The sequence below is a fragment of the Anomaloglossus baeobatrachus genome, chromosome 4 (genome assembly GCF_048569485.1).
Source record: "Anomaloglossus baeobatrachus isolate aAnoBae1 chromosome 4, aAnoBae1.hap1, whole genome shotgun sequence".
Lineage (NCBI taxonomy): Eukaryota > Metazoa > Chordata > Amphibia > Anura > Aromobatidae > Anomaloglossus > Anomaloglossus baeobatrachus.
Genome location: NC_134356.1, coordinates 615,283,395 through 615,301,322, shown reverse-complemented (window position 1 = coordinate 615,301,322; position 17,928 = coordinate 615,283,395). Strand labels below are relative to the sequence as shown.

Genomic DNA, 17,928 nt, shown 5'->3' with positions numbered 1-17,928 from the left:
GGAAAAAATTGTTTTTAATATTAAAATGACGGTCCGTCTTATAATCCTAGTGCGTCTTATAATATCTCACCAGGGGGAGTGACGGTGGAGGAACGTCCCGGGAGGCAGGGTCGGTCATGCTGCGGGCCGGAGGAGGGTGTCATGGCTCAGGAGAGTCAGTGGACAGAGGGTCAGTGATACTGCAGGCTCAGGGGTGTTGCGGCGGCAGGCGCCATTTTTCTGCCGGCGGACTACGGGCTCTATTGATTTGCCCACAGTCAACGAAATTGACTTAAAGAAAATGGCCGCGGAGACGGCACGTGCATATAAATAGGACTCCACGGCCATTTTCTTGAAGTCTATTGCGTCTACCGCAGGCGATTCAGTGGAGCACACAGCCCGCTGTCAGATCAATGTCGCATCACCGACCCTCTGTCCTGTGACCCTCATGAGCCACTCCACTTCAGTGACACCCCCTCCTCCGAGCCCTCAGTTTGGGGGGAAAAAAGTGTGTCTTATAATCTGGAAAATATGATATATTAAAATTCATTACACTGGTTAATATTGATTAATTTTTATGGCATATTTTGAGGGAAGTCCAGATCCCAGGAGGTTTGCATTATTTCTATACGCAGTTGAGTGTGGTGCTACGTTTCGCAGTGGCACAATTTATCCATGACCTGTGAATGTCATTAACCTTGAAGTCAGACCCCGCAAGTGACTGCAGCTGGTGTCAATACAGAGAGCAGTAAAGACAAAGAGCCTCTGTAGTGGAGGAGACCTGAAGCCCCTGAAGGTTATTCAACATCATCCTGAAAAGTCATTTAGTAATGGGAACGCTGGTGGGGGAGTGACACTGGAAGGAAAGTGAAGGTTTGGATGACAGGGGAAAGAGAATGTGAGGAATGGAGCAGAGAAAAGAGAAAATGTGATAGGACACCTCCCTAGTAATGGTGACCGGTATTGCTGTCTGATAGAACTACACAGTAGACCTTGATGAGGGAAGATTGGAGGACGGACATGATAGTTGGCTAAAGGGTTATAGTATACTACGCTTCAGGTTATGATGTAGCCCTTTAAGTGACCTATTAAGGAATGTAGTGAACATCTGTAGGCGATGCGTGTTCTCTACACAGGTACAGTTAAAAAAATGGAACATTCAGAAAACACCTCGTCACTCAACCTTGGACTGAATGGACCACAGGTGTCACTCAACCATGGACTGTATGAATAATAGCTGTCACTCAACCATTGACTGTATAGACCACAGCTGTCGCTCAACCATGGACTGTATGGGCCACAGCTGTCACTCAACCATGGACTGTATAGACCACAGCTGTCGCTCAACCATGGACTGTATGGGCCACAGCTGTCACACAACCATGGACTGAATGGACCACAGGTGTCACTCAATCATGGACTGTATGAATAATAGCTGTCACTCAACCATTGACTGTATAGACCACAGCTGTCGCTCAACCATGGACTGTATGAATAATAGCTGTCACTCAACCATGGACTTTATGAACCACAGCGGTCACTCAACCATGGAATGTATGGACCACAGCTGTCACTCAACCATGGACTGTATGGGCCACAGCTGTCATTCAACCATGGACTGTAAGGGCCACAGCTGTCACTCAACCATGGACTGCATGGACCACATATATCACTCAACCATGGATTGTATGAACCACAGATGTCACTCAACCATGGACTCTATGCATAACAGCTGTCACTCAACCATGGACTGTATGGACTACAACTGTCACTCAACCATGGACTGTATGAATAACAGCTGTCTCTCAACCATGGCCTGTATAAACCACAGCTGTCACTCAACCATGTACTGTATGAATAATAGCTGTCACTCCATGGACTGTAAGAACCACAGATGTCACTCAACCATGGACTGTATGGACCACAGCTGTCACTCAATCATGGACTCTATGAACCACAATTGTCATTCGAGCATGGATTTAATAAACCACAGCTGTCACTCTACCATGGACTATATGAATAATAGCTGTCACTCAAACATGGCCTGTATGGACCACAGTTGTCGATCAACCATGGACTGTATGGATAATAGCTGTCACTCAACCATGGACTGTATGAATAACAGCTGTCTCTCAACCATGGCCTGTATAAACCACAGCTGTCACCCAACCATGTACTGAATGGACCACAGGTGTCACTCAATCATGGACTGTATGAATAATAGCTGTCACTCAACCATTGACTGTATAGACCACAGCTGTCGCTCAACCATGGACTGTATAAATAATAGCTGTCACTCAACCATGGACTTTATGAACCACAGCGGTCACTCAACCATGGACTGTATGGACCACAGCTGTCACTCAACCATGGACTGTATGGGCCACAGCTGTCATTCAACCATGGACTGTAAGGGCCACAGCTGTCACTCAACCATGGACTGCATGGACCACATATATCACTCAACAATGGATTGTATGAACCACAGATGTCACTCAACCATGGACTCTATGCATAACAGCTGTCACTCAACCATGGACTGTATGGACTACAACTGTCACTCAACCATGGACTGTATGAATAACAGCTGTCTCTCAACCATGGCCTGTATAAACCACAGCTGTCACTCAACCATGTACTGTATGAATAATAGCTGTCACTCCATGGACTGTAAGAACCACAGATGTCACTCAACCATGGACTGTATGGACCACAGCTGTCACTCAATCATGGACTCTATGAACCACAATTGTCATTCGAGCATGGATTTAATAAACCACAGCTGTCACTCTACCATGGACTATATGAATAATAGCTGTCACTCAAACATGGCCTGTATGGACCACAGTTGTCGATCAACCATGGACTGTATGGATAATAGCTGTCACTCAACCATGGACTGTATGAATAACAGCTGTCTCTCAACCATGGCCTGTATAAACCACAGCTGTCACCCAACCATGTACTGTATGAATAATAGCTGTCACTCCATGGACTGTAAGAATAACAGCTGTCTCTCAACCATGGCCTCTATAAACCCCAGCTGTCACTCAACCATGGACTGTATGGACCACAATTGTCACTTAACCATGGACTGTATGAACCACAGCTGTTACTCAATCATGGACTGTATGAATAATAGCTGTCACTCAACCATTGACTGTATAGACCACAGCTGTCGCTCAACCATGGACTGTATGGACCACAGCTGTCACTCAACCATGGACTGTATGGGCCACATCTGTCACTCAACCATGGACTGTATAGACCACAGCTGTCGCTCAACCATGGACTGTATGGGCCACAGCTGTCACACAACCATGGACTGAATGGACCACAGGTGTCACTCAATCATGGACTGTATGAATAATAGCTGTCACTCAACCATTGACTGTATAGACCACAGCTGTCGCTCAACCATAGACTGTATGAATAATAGCTGTCACTCAACCATGGACTTTATGAACCACAGCGGTCACTCAACCATGGACTGTATGGACCACAGCTGTCACTCAACCATGGACTGTATGGGCCACAGCTGTCATTCAACCATGGACTGTAAGGGCCACAGCTGTCACTCAACCATGGACTGCATGGACCACATATATCACTCAACCATGGATTGTATGAACCACAGATGTCACTCAACCATGGACTCTATGCATAACAGCTGTCACTCAACCATGGACTGTATGGACTACAACTGTCACTCAACCATGGACTGTATGAATAACAGCTGTCTCTCAACCATGGCCTGTATAAACCACAGCTGTCACTCAACCATGTACTGTATGAATAATAGCTGTCACTCCATGGACTGTAAGAACCACAGATGTCACTCAACCATGGACTGTATGGACCACAGCTGTCACTCAATCATGGACTCTATAAACCACAGCTGTCACTCAACCATGGATTGTATAGGCTACAGCTGTCACTCATTCATGGACTGTATAGACCACAGCTGTCATTCAGCTCAATGGCATGTTTTGTCTATTGCTTCACTCAGCTGCATACTATACCAACCATTGATGTTACGCAGCTGGATGGATTGTACTGACTGTAGTAGTCTTTCAACTAGATGGACTATATTGATCAGAATAAACAACAGTACATTGACAATTTACAGTTTTGCAATATAAGTTTAAAGTGGAACTGCTAAGATTTTACAATACAAACTGTATACATTATTAGATTTCTGAGACTTGATAAGGCTGGTATACTTTGTATGAAAAACCGTGTCAGAAGAGCTGTATAATCCTGTACTCTTTACTCTAAAGAGGGAGATCAAAACTCATATTCATTCTCCACCCATTCAGCCTGACAGCTGCAGCTTGTGCTGAGCATTGTGAGATCTCAGCAGCAGGGAGGAGGGACACTGAGGAGCTGTAAAATCAGGGTATGTGGGTGGAGATTGAGTTCTGATTATACTGCCATTCGGACATGGATGATCAGAGTAAGCTCCCCTGCCTCATCAGTAGTAAGATCTAACGTACAGTATGTAGTTTTTATAGTGACAAATCTGCTTTAAATGTCTCATTGCTTGGAATATGTAAAAAATAATATTTTCAGAAAAGAGAGCTTCCTATGCTTTACCCCAGAGAAATGAAGAAATTAGAGATGTACTTTTTTATAAGAATGTTGGAAAACAAGTCTGTACAGTACATATTGTATAAAGTTAATTAATTTCCAGCATGATTTCTCCTTCTAAGAACAGATGAGGAGGGTGTCTGGGAGCAGCGATCCCTCCCTATGTGTCCTCGAAGCATGTGCTTTACCTGGAACCAACCCAAGAAGCACGCTGACATAGACAATAACAAGGCCGACACTGAATATAGACAACGGCCACTGCAGCTCGATCTGGAGCCTACAATGAACATTTCATAGCTTGGTGGCCAATGTTCTTCTGTATGTCCTCTTTATGCCATGGTTAGATGTCATTTGTCCTATCCTAATAGTGTATTCAGCTTTTGTTATCTACAAAGCTTTACATTCCCAGTATGGACATAGATGTAAAAATGACATGTTGGTCATCTGCTACAGTCACCACTAGATGGCGCATACTGCATGCTGTTTTACAGTGCTAGTACAGTCTGCAGTGGGCTCCTGAGCTCCCTCTAGTGGTGGCTATAGACAGCTAGCATATCATCTTTTGGAGGGGATTTGGTGCTCTGTAGTAAAAGCTCAGATCAATTTAATGTTCAAGATTAGGAAAGTAATCAACTCAAACTGTTGGACTTAAGCCTGCTTTACACGTTGCAATTAGTTGTACAATCGCATTTGCGATGTGACACGCCCAGGTTGCATATGCGATTGAATGAGATTGCATGTAGGTCGTTCATTTGCTGTCACACGAGCGTTAGTAGTCTATGTTAAATTGATCAATTTTATGTGCGATCCTTAAAGCCCGCTACACACGCTTCAATATATCTCACAATCCGTCGTTGGGGTCAAGTTGTAAGTGACGCACATCCGGCATCGTTTGTGAGGTATCTGCGTGTGACAGCTACATGCGATCAGGATTGAACGCAAAACCGTTGATCGCAAACACATCGTATCATTCTCTAGAATTGAGCGTTTTGTTGCACGAACCTAGTCAATTGTAACGTGTGACATCCCTCATACGATTTTGTTGTCTGATGCTATGTGCGCAGGTGTGCGCTCTGCACCGCAGCTTAAAAAAGGTCTGCTTCAGAGCGCAGCTGAAAAGCTGCGTTCTGAAGCGCCTCACAATGTCTGTCATGCACTAATCTCTGTCAGTCCGTCACTATCTCTGTCCCTCACTCTCAGTCCATGTCAGTCTATCCCCCTCTCTCATATACTCACCGATCCCCGATCCCTGGCGCTGCACGGCATTCACACTGCTCCGGCGGCTTTTACTGTTTTGAAAAAGCCGGCCGCCCATTAAACAATTTCGTATTCCCTGCTTTCCCCGCCCACCGGCGCCTATGATTGGTTACAGTGAGACACGCCCCCACTCTGAGTGACAGGTGTCACACTGCACCCAATCACAGCAGCCGGTGGGCGTGTCTATACTGTGTAGTGAAATAAATAATTAAATAATTAAAAAAAACGGCGTGCGGTTCCCCCCATTTTTAAAACCAGCCAGATAAAGCCATACGGCTGAAGGCTGGTATTCTCAGGATGGGGAGCTCCACGTTATGGGGAGCTCCCCACCCTAACAATATCAGCCAACAGCCGCCCAGAATTGCCGCATACATTATATGCGACAGTTCTGGGACTGTACCCGGCTCTTCCCGATTTGCCCTGGTGCGTTGGCAAATCGGGGTAATAAGGAGTTATTGGCAGCCCATAGCTGCCAATAAGTCCTAGATTAATCATGTCAGGCGTCTATGAGACACCTTCCATGATTAATCTGTAAGTTACAGTAAATAAACACACACCCGAAAAAATCCTTTATTAGAAATAAAAACACACACATATACCCTGGTTCACCACTTTAATCAGCCCCAAAAAGCCCTCCTTGTCCGGCGTAATCCAGGATGATCCAGCGTCGCTTCCACCGCAGCTGCATGGAGGTGACCGGAGCTGCAGCAGACACAGCCGCTCCGGTCACCTCCACACAGCAAATGAACACAGCCGCGCGATCAGCTGCTGTCACTGAGGTTACCCGCGGCCACCGGTGGATGCAGCGGTGGCCGCGGGTAACCTCAGTGACAGCAGCTGATCGCGCGGCTGTGTTCATTTGCTGTGTGGAGGTGACCGGAGCGGCTGTGTCTGCTGCGGCTCCGGTCACCTCCATGCAGCAGCGCTGGATGCGACGCTGGATCATCCTGGATTACGCCGGACAAGGAGGGCTTTTTGGGGCTGATTAAAGTGGTGAACCAGGGTATATGTGTGTGTTTTTATTTCTAATAAAGGATTTTTTTTCTGGTGTGTGTGTTTATTTACTGTAATTTACAGATTAATCATGGAGGGTGTCTCATAGACGCCTGACATGATTAATCTAGGACTTATTGGCAGCTATGGGCTGCCAATAACTCCTTATTACCCCGATTTGCCAACGCACCAGGGTAAATCGGGAAGAGCCGGGTACAGTCCCAGAACTGTCGCATATAATGTATGCGGCAATTCTGGGCGGCTGTTGGCTGATATTGTTAGGGTGGGGGGCTCTCCATAACGTGGAGCTCCCCATCCTGAGAATACCAGCCTTCAGCCGTATGGCTTTATCTGGCTGGTTTTAAAATTGGGGGGGACCGCACGCCGTTTTTTTTAATTATTTAATTATTTATTTCACTACACAGTATAGACACGCCCACCGGCTTCTGTGATTGGGTGCAGTGTGACACCTGTCACTCAGAGTGGGGGCGTGTCTCACTGTAACCAATCATAGCCGCTGGTGGGCGGGGAAAGCAGGGAATACGAAATTGTTTAATGGGCGGCCGGCTTTTTCAAAACAGAAAAAGCCGCCGGAGCAGTGTGAATGCCGTGCAGCGCCGGGGATCGGGGATCGGTGAGTATGAGAGAGGGCTGCTCAATTCAGTTACTCAGGAGATTAGCGGTCACCGGTGAGTCCTTCACAGGTGACCGCTAATTGGGACGCGACACAGACAGAGCCGCAGCATGACAATGAAGTCGGGTGAAGTTCACCCGAGTTCATTCTGACAGTGCGGCTCTGTCTGTGTCTGCTGTCATCTGCCATTCAGCTCTGCTACATGGCTGTCTGTGTCTGCTGTTAGCGGCCATGTAGCAGAGCTGAATGTCAGATGACATAGTAAAAACGCATCCCTACACATTACACACGCTTGGCAAGTCAATAAATAAAAAAAAAAAAAAAGGTGCCCAATGCATACGTCACAGAACACATGATCTAAAGGATCGCACACAAAATTGACCAATTTAACATAGACTACTAACGCTCGTGTGACAGCAAATGAACGACCAACGTGAAATCTCATAGATCCCGTATGCAACCTGGGCGTGTCACATCGCAAATGCGATTGTACAACTAATTGCAACGTGTAAAGTGGGCTTTAGATCATGTGTTCTGTGACGTATGCATTGGGCACCTTTTTTTTTTTTTTTTTATTTATTGACTTGACAAGCGTGTGTAATGTGTAGGGATGCGTTTTTACTATGTCATCTGCCATTCAGCTCTGCTACATGGCCGCTGACAGCAGCCACAGACAGCCATGTAGCAGAGCTGAATGGCAGATGACAGCAGACACAGACAGAGCCGCACGATCAGAATGAACTCGGGTGAACTTCCCCCGACTTCATTGTCATGCTGCGGCTCTGTCTGTGCCGCGTCCTGATTAGCGAGCACCAGTGAAGGGCTCACCGGTGACCGCTAATCTCCTGAGTAACTGAATTGAGCAGCCCTCTCTCATATACTCACCGATCCCCGGCGCTGCAAGGCATTCACACTGCTCCGGCGGCTTTTACTATTTTGAAAAAGCCGGCCGCCCATTAAACAATCTCGTATTCCCTGCTTTCCCCGCCCACCGGCGCCTATGATTGATTACAGTGAGACACGCCCCCACGCTGAGTGACAGGTGTCACACTGCACCCAATCACAGAAGCCGGTGGGCGTGTCTATACTGTGTAGTGAAATAAATAATTAAATAATTAAAAAAAACGGCGTGCGGTCCCCCCAATTTTAAAACCAGCCAGATAAAGCCATACGGCTGAAGGCTGGTATTCTCAGGATGGGGAGCTCCACGTTATGGGGAGCCCCCCAGCCTAACAATATCAGCCAACAGCCGCCCAGAATCGCCGCATACATTAGATGCGACAGTTCTGGGACTGTACCCGGCTCTTCCCGATTTGCCCTGGTGCGTTGGCAAATCGGGGTAATAAGGAGTTATTGGCAGCCCATAGCTACCAATAAGTCCTAGATTAATCATGTTAAGCGTCTATGAGACACCTTCCATGATTAATCTGTAAATTACAGTAAATAAACACACACACCCGAAAAAATCCTTTATTAGAAATAAAAAACACAAACATATACCCTGGTTAACCACTTTAATCAGCCCAAAAAAGCCCTCCATGTCCGGCGTAATCCAGGATGCTCCAGCGTCGCTTCCAGCGCTGCTGCATGGAGGTGACCGGAGCTGCAGAAGACACCGCCACTCCTGTCACCTCCGCGCAGCAACTGAGGTGAGTAGCGCGATCAGCTGAGCTGTCACTGAGGTTACCCGCGGCCACCGCTGGATCCAGTGACAGCGGGTAACCTCAGTGACAGCTCAGCTGATCGCGCGGCTGTCTTCATTAGCTGCATGGAGGTGACAGGAGCGGATGTGTCTTCTGCTGCTCCGGTCACCTCCATGCAGCAGCGCTGGAAGCGACGCTGGAGCATCCTGGATTACGCCGGACATGGAGGGCTTTTTGGGGCTGATTAAAGTGGTTAACCAGGGTATATGTTTGTGTTTTTTATTTCTAATAAAGGATTTTTTCGGGTGTGTGTGTTTATTTACTGTAATTTACAGATTAATCATGGAAGGTGTCTCATAGACGCCTGACATGATTAATCTAGGACTTATTGGCAGCTATGGGCTGCCAATAACTCCTTATTACCCCGATTTGCCAACGCACCAGGGCAAATCGGGAAGAGCCGGGTACAGCCCCAGAACTGTCGCATATAATGTATGTGGCAATTCTGGGCGGCTGCTGGCTGATATTGTTAGGCTGGGGGGCTCCCCATAACGTGGAGCTCCCCATCCTGAGAATACCAGCCTTCAGCCGTATGGCTTTATCTGGCTGGTTTTAAAATTGGGGGGGGACCGCACGCCGTTTTTTTTAATTATTTAATTATTTATTTCACTGCACAGTATAGACCCGCCCACCGGCTGCTGTGATTGGGTGCAGTTTGACACCTGTCACTCAGCGTGGGGGCGTGTCTCACTGCAACCAATCATAGGCACCGGTGGGCGGGGTAAGCAGGGAATACGAGATTGTTTAATGGGCGGCCGGCTTTTTCAAAACAGTAAAAGCCGCCGGAGCAGTGTGAATGCCGTGCAGCGCCGGGGATCGGGGATCGGTGAGTATGAGAGAGGGGGATAGACTGACATGGACAGAGAGAGAGAGAGGGACAGAGATAGTGACCGACTGACAGAGATTACTGAATGACAGACATTGTGAGGCAATTCAGAACTCAGCTTTTCAGCTGCGCTCTGAAGCGGACCTTTTTTAAGCTGCGGTGCAGAGCGCACACCTGCACACATAGCATCAGACACCGAAATCGTATGAGGGATGTCACACGTTACAATTGACTAGGTTCGTGCAACAAAACGCTCAATTCTAGACAAAGATACGATGTGTTTGCGATCAACGGTTTTGCGTTCAATCCTGATCGCACGTAGATGTCACACGCAGATACCTCACAAACGATGCCGGATGTGCGTCATTTACAACTTGACCCCAACGACGGATTGTGAGATATATTGAAGCGTGTGTAGCGGGCTTTAATGCCTTATGGTTCTTCTTATATATTGATAAATTCCTAAAGCCAGAACCTATATTTTGATAAGTGGATTGGCATCATGGGTTGTTTCAGGTCATAAATGGAGGACTTTACAGGCGGAGTCTTCAAAACCCCTGATGATAATTGTACCACTTTATGATTGGAAGCCAACGTGATTATATGATCAAACCAGCAGATGTCTGACAAAAAGGTTTTATCCAACATGAAAGTAAAGGGTGCTTTACACGAGATGATCTATCGTGCGATAGATCGTCGGGGTCACGGTTTTTGTGCAGCACATCCGGCATCGCTTGCGACGTCGGGCTGTGTGACACTTCCGAGCGACGCAGTATCGCTCACAAATCGTGAGTCGTGTACTCGTCGCTCGGTTTCATAATCTCGTTTAATTAAAATGGCGCCGGTTGCTCATCGTTCCCGGGGTAGCACACGCCGCTCCGTGTGACACCCCGGGAACGATGAACAGCAGCTTACCTCCGTCCCGCGGCTCCCGCCGGCTGTGTAGAAGGAAGGAGGTGGGCGGGATGTTTACGTCCCGCTCATCTCCGCCCCTCCGCTTCTATTGGCCGGCCGCTGTGTGACGTCGCTGCGACGCCGGACTTCCCTCCCCCTTCAGGAAGTGGATGTTCGCCGCCCACAGCGACGTCGCACAGCAGTTAAGTGCGTGTGACGGGAGTTAACGACTTTGTGCGCCACGGGCAACTAATTGCCCGTGACGCACAAACGACGGGGGCGGGTACGATCGATCGTGAAATTGCACGATAGATCATACCGTGTAAAGCAGGCTTTAGTTATATTGACAGACGGGTTGTAACAATCATGACCGGCGTAAGGGCAGTGAGCGGGGTTAGTGGACCCACTAGACCACAGAGGGGACCTGGGCTTTAGCAGGAAAGGCTTAACTAAGCACTTACCGCGATGCAGACACCAGGTAGCACTCCAGGACAGTGACCAGAGTTGTGGTAGCTGACCCCCAGGACAGGTGACGGACTTAGGTACAGGCACAGGTATAGGCAGGTACAGACATGCAGGCGGATACAGACAGATATAGTGGGCATGGCAGAGACAGATAGGTATGGGAAGGCAGGTACACTTGATAGACACAGAGATAACAGGACAGGAGCACGAGAACCTGACAACTAACTAGCCAACAGCCTTGAATACTGACTAACTGAAGGCGTTGCACAGGCATCTCTCCTAATGGGAGGGTTCCTTAAATACATAGTGCATCTCAGCCATAGGCTGAGAGGCATTTCCTGGAAATAGCGCGCCAGCCCTTTAAGAGGAGGGCTGGTGAGTGCGCATACTCCCGGGGAGACTGTGCACTCGTATATAATTTCTTTATAATGTTGAAAAGTCCTCCATCGCTAAGATCCTTTTCCAAAGGAAATCAGTTCTGCCATACTTGATTGCTGGAGCCAACATTATGGTCTGACTTTTCCTCGATAGAGAGAGAGATCCACAGATGTCTTCAAGATGTTCATCTTCAACGTTATAGGAATTTATAACTTTGGATGGTCAATCACATGGATAGAAGATGATATCTATCCATTATCAACAAGCACAGTGGAGACCATCTGTGAACATACATCCTCTAAATATTTACTGATCCAAAAATGGTCTCAGCTTCAACTCATCTGCCCATCCTACACTTTTTGACCTGTTCTCTGGTGGTTTAGTGTTGACATCAAGATATGAAACCTTGAGTCTTTACCCTCAATGACAAAACCACCAGTGTCCTCCTAGAGGAGGTTTCCAATGAAGACATCACTTACAATCAAAACAAAAATTTGTGTGAGGTTTTCAGAATTTTTCCAATTTCACTAACCATGGGATCCTCAAAATCTATTTTCCATCCATCCTTCTTTCGGTGATACTAGTAACTGTAATCCTGTCTGTGATGATAACAAAATATCTGCTAATAAGTGATCTTTACAGAACAGAAGGTGTCAGCCTATGCTGTGACCGCAGTGAAAACTGGAACATTTCAAGATTTTTGTTCACAGGATGGGAACTCTAGAACAGGGAAAAACATTGCCCCGCAATTTTCCATCCATACTTCTTCAGGTGTCACTCGTAATTATAATCCTGTCTGTGCTGATAACAAAATGTCTCCGAAGAATTGATCTTTACAGTCCAGGAGGTGTCAGCCTATGCTGTGACTGCAGTGAAAACTGCAACATTTCAAGATTTTTGTTCATAAGACGGGCACCCTAGAATACAGAAAAACATATCCCCAAATTCTCCATCCATCATTCTTCAGGTGTTTATATTAATTGTAATCCTGTCTGTGATGATAACAAAATGTCTCCTAACAAATGATCTTTACAGAAAAGGAGGTGTCAGCCTATGATGTGACTGCAGTGAAAACTTCAACATTTAAAGATTTTCGTTCAGTTTGATAACTCTAGAATAAGTAAAACCATTGCCCCATAATTCTCCATCCATCCTTCTTCAGGTTTTACTAGTGGTTTTAATCCTGTCTGTGATGATAACAAAATGTCTAAGAAGTGATCTTTACAGTAAAGGAGGTGTCAGCCTATGCTGTGACTGCAGTGAAAACCGCAACATTTCAAGATTTTCGTCCACAGGTTGGGGACTCTAGAATAGGTAAAAACATTGCACCGCAATAGCCATCCTTCTTTAGGTGACACTAGTAATTGTAATCCTGCCTGTGATGATAACAAAATATCTGCTAAGATCTTTACACAAAAGTAAGAATCAGCCTATGCTGTGACCACAGTGAAAACTGCAACATTTCAAGATTTTTTATTTTAGTTTTTTTCTTTTTAATTATAATTACATGGAAAAAAAAGGGAACTAAGAGTTCTTAGAAAGCATGTGTGATATAAAACTTAACAGATTCCCTTTAATACAAGTTTTGAGTATATCTTCACAGACCTATTGAATCTGCACTTCCAGGGTTAATACAGAGGGGACGGACAGCGGGAATATCCATCACAGGCAGGAAGGGCCCCTAATTGGTAAACCAGCGGATTCTGCAGCACATTATGTAGCCGGGGTGGGGGACACATATAGGGGAACAATGAAAGCAGGAGGCTGTGACGCTGCCGAACACCTCAGTGCTACTCAGGGATTAGTCCAATGGGCCAGATAATATAAACCACTGCACATTACTGAGTAATTGGAGTCGTTACCACGAGGGACATAGACCGGCGTTATCTGAAATAGCTACATCCTTATACACAGACCCCGACCCTTCATTACCACTCACCACTAAGAGCAGTTATTAAAATTGTCATTATCATCAACTTCCTCAGCAAAAAAATCTATGGGAACCCTCTGCAGAGCATCACTCATCAAGACAGAGCATCTCTACCAATATCGTGGGAAAATCATTCGCTAAACATCACTCAAAGGGGCGATCCTTAGCATAAAGCTGTACACTTCTGCAGAGCATTGCTCCAAACAAGAAGTAACTTATACATGATATAGGGACTGAGGTGTAAGTGCTGCAGAGCATCACTCCATACTAGTGAGATATAGACACTTCACATCTTATGTGAGATCTGCAATCAATGAAGTTTATTTTACAACTCAAGTGATACCCTGCACTGATAATGAGCTGTGCACTGCCCGCAGAGTATCAATATATACTGTATATATATATATATATATATGTATATATATATATATATATATATATATATATCTGCAGAGCATTACTCCAGTAACCCGACATACACATTTATAGGAAGTAGCAGGGTATCATTTTTATAAAAGTGAGACCTTCTGCATAGCATTACTCACCATAATCTATATACCTGCTGCAGAGAATTACCATAATCTATATACCTGCTGCAGAGCATTACTCATCATGATCTATATACCTTCTGCAGAGCATTACTCATCATAATCTATATACCTGCTGCAGAGCATTACACACCATAATGTATATACCTGCTGCAGAGCATTACTCATCATAATCTATAAACTTGCTGCAGAGCATTACTCATCCTAATCTATATACTTTCTGCAGAGCATTACTCATCATAATCCATATACCTTCTCCAGAGCATTACTCATTATAATCCATATACCTTCTGCAGAGCATTACTCATCATAATCAATATACCTTCTCCAGAGCATTACTCATTATAATCCATATACCTTCTGCAGAGCATTACTCATCATAATCCATATACCTTCTCCAGAGCATTACTCATTATAATCCATATACCTTCTGCAGAGCATTACTCATCATAATCAATATACCTTCTCCAGAGCATTACTCATTATAATCCATATACCTGCTGCAGAGCATTACCTTACAAAGAATAATATCTACATGTCATTATCCACAGCTGCAGGTCATTGCCCTTATTCACCATCAGTTACATCACTGCTGCAGAGCATCACTCCAGACAAGTCACGTACACAGTGCAAGCAGCATCACTCATCTGAGGTGTTATATCTGGATGTCACTCTGAACCCTGGAGTAAATTCCTCAATGAAACATGTGCAGAGCATTACTCCCTCATACACTAAATACATCTGTGTATCTCACTATCAGTGTAACATCTGCAGAACATCTCGCCTCCCATATACTATATAACAGTGTATTTCAACATGTCCATATAACATCCGCAGAGCATCTCTACACCCATATAATGTATAACACTGTATGTCACTATTAATGTATTATCTGCAGAGCATCTCTTTTCTCATATAATATATGTGTATTTCAACATGTCCATATAACATCTGCAGAGCATCTCTCCACCCATGTAATGTCTGTTTCTGTACCAAAGTAACATCTGCAGAGCATCTCTCCATCCATATATATATATCAATGTATATTAAAGAAACATCTGCAGAGCATCTCTCCACCAATAAACTGTATATCATTGTATCTCACTGTATCAATGTAACATCTGCAGATCATTTCTTCCCCTATATAATATATAACAGTGTATCTCAACATGCCCATATAACATCTGCAGAGCATCTCACCATCCATATATTGTATAATATATTTCACTGTATCAGTGTAACATCTGCAGAGCATCTCTCCACCCATGTAATGGATAACAGTGTACCTGAGCATAACAATTAGGTAACATCTGCAGAGCATCTCTCCACCCATGTAATGTCTCCTATTGTACCGATGTACCATCTGCAGAGCATCTCTCCACCTATATATAACAGAGTAGCTCAATGGACAATCTGCAGAGCATTTCTCCACCCATGTTGTGTATAACAGTGTATCTCAGCATAACAATGTAACACTGCAGAGCATCTGTCCACAGATGCAATGTCTCTTATTGTACCGATGTACCATCTGCAGAGCATCTCTCCACCTATATATAACAGAGTAGCTCAATTGACCATCTGCAGAGCATCTCTCCACCCATGTAATGAATAAGCGTATCTCAGCATGACAGTGTAACATCTGCAGAGCATCTCTCCATCCATGTAGTGTATCTCAGCATAACAATGTAACATCTGCAGAGCATCTCTCCACCTATACATAACAGTGTATTTCAATGTAACATCTGCAGAGCATCTCTCCACCCATATATTGTATAGCAATGTATCTCACTGTATCAATGTAACATCTGCAGAGCATTTCTCCATCCATGTAGTGTATAAGTGTATCTCAGCATAACAATGTAACATCTGCAGAGCATCTCTCCACCCATATATAACAGTGTATGTCAATGTAACATCTGCAGAGCATCTCTCCACTCATATATAACAGTGTATCTGAATGAACCATCTGCAGAGCATCTCACCACCCATATATTGTATAGCAATGTATCTCACTGTATCAATGTAACATCTGCAGAGCATCTCTCCATCCATGTAGTGTATAAGTGTATCTCACTGTATCAATGTAACATCTGCAGAGCATCTCTCCACCCATGTAGTGTATAAGTGTATCTCACTGTATCAATGTAACATCTGCAGAGCATCTCTCCACCCATATATAACAGTGTATGTCAATGTAACATCTGCAGAGCATCTCTCCACCCATATATAACAGTGTATGTCAATGTAACATCTGCAGAGCATCTCTCCACTCATATATTGTATAGCAATGTATCTCACTGTATCAATGTAACATCTGCAGAGCATCTCTTCTCATAAACCATGCAGCAAGTCCTGAAACAACATGTACTAGTCTTTGGCAGTGGTAGTGGCCAGTACTGTCTCCAGCACCCTCCCTCCATCCCTCAGATTGAGTGTGCACTCACAAGTCAGTGGCAGCAGGTCCCCTCAGCCCTTGAAGCCTGTGTCTGCTGAGTGCTGGGATGATGAGGGTCCCTGTCTGTGTTGGAGAGGTTTTCTCCCAAGTGTCTGACTTTCCAGCACACTTTTTGAACTGGCAGCAGCCTCCCTCCCTCTCCCCTCTCCCCTCCTCCCCAGCCCCCAGCAGACTCCCATCCTAACCAGTGAGCTCATGGCTGGGGCTGGAGCAGGAGTTCAGTAGCTGTGCAGGAGCCACACACTGGCCTCTCAGGGGTTAATCATTAGTCCTGCTATTAATGTTAGTGGACAAAGAAATGTTCCAGCTGAGGACATAACAAAATAATGTGCACCGTCTAGTGGGAAACATGCAGCAGCGCAGTGGCTGGGGGATCCAGATGTAGCAGAGCCGAGTGTGTCATGTAACCTGAGGACTATGTGCGCTGGTAGTCTACCTACCTGATCCTAACCTAATACTGTAGAACCTTGGATTATGAGCATAATTGGTTCCGGCAGTGTGCTCTTAAACCAAGTTACTCTTATATCAAAGCGAATTTTCCCATAGGAAATCATTGAAACGAAGACAATTCGTTCCACAACCCAAAATATTTACTGTTTATACACACTTATTACAGTTATACAATATAATGTCCTGTATTCATATAAAATTATTACAGTCACTAATACACAATACTGTACAGTAAAAAGTACAATACTGTATCCACAAATACAAATTGATAGATATGCTATATAGTACATACTGTACAATGGTATACTGTATACAATATACAGTACATATGTACAGAACAATACCTCTAGAGCGGGTCAGAGCGCGGTGAAAGGACAGAACCGGAAGTGTGAGTATTTGCTCTTATTGCAAATCATTGCTCTTAAACCAAGTTACAAATTTGTAAAAAGCTTTGCTTGTCTTGCAAAATGTTCTTAAACCAAGTTACTCTTAATTGAAGGTTTCACTGTAATAGCCAGTGTTTTTCATCACATAATATACTCAGCTCTGCTGCATCAGATCCCATTTAACTGCACTGTTGTGCAGAAAATCTGCGTTTTAAGCAAAGTGGATGCGATTTCATGAAAACTCAACCCACCGTGTAGATAAAGATGCTGTGGAACTGTGCGGTTTTTGGGGTTTTTTTGGTTTTGTTTTTTTTTATATCCATAGGCTTCTATAGGGAGCCTGATAAAACGCAAGTAAAAAATGCTGCTTTATATCTGCCCCAAAAAAAAGGGGAAAAGCAGCAAAATTGCAATAAGTAGATAAATTCTACAGATAAAGA

At 44.9% G+C, this 17,928-nt stretch overlaps 1 protein-coding gene across 1 annotated transcript in view; it reads right to left on the bottom strand.

The window, feature by feature from the left end:
- Nucleotides 1–16,750, bottom strand: part of LOXL2 (lysyl oxidase like 2) — a 128,853-nt gene extending 112,103 nt beyond the window's left edge. The window contains exon 1 of the mRNA XM_075346252.1: nt 16,642–16,750. The gene's annotated coding sequence lies outside the window, so the exon portion shown is untranslated. The remainder of the gene's footprint in view (nt 1–16,641) is intronic.
- Between the last annotated feature and the right edge of the window lie 1,178 nt (nt 16,751–17,928).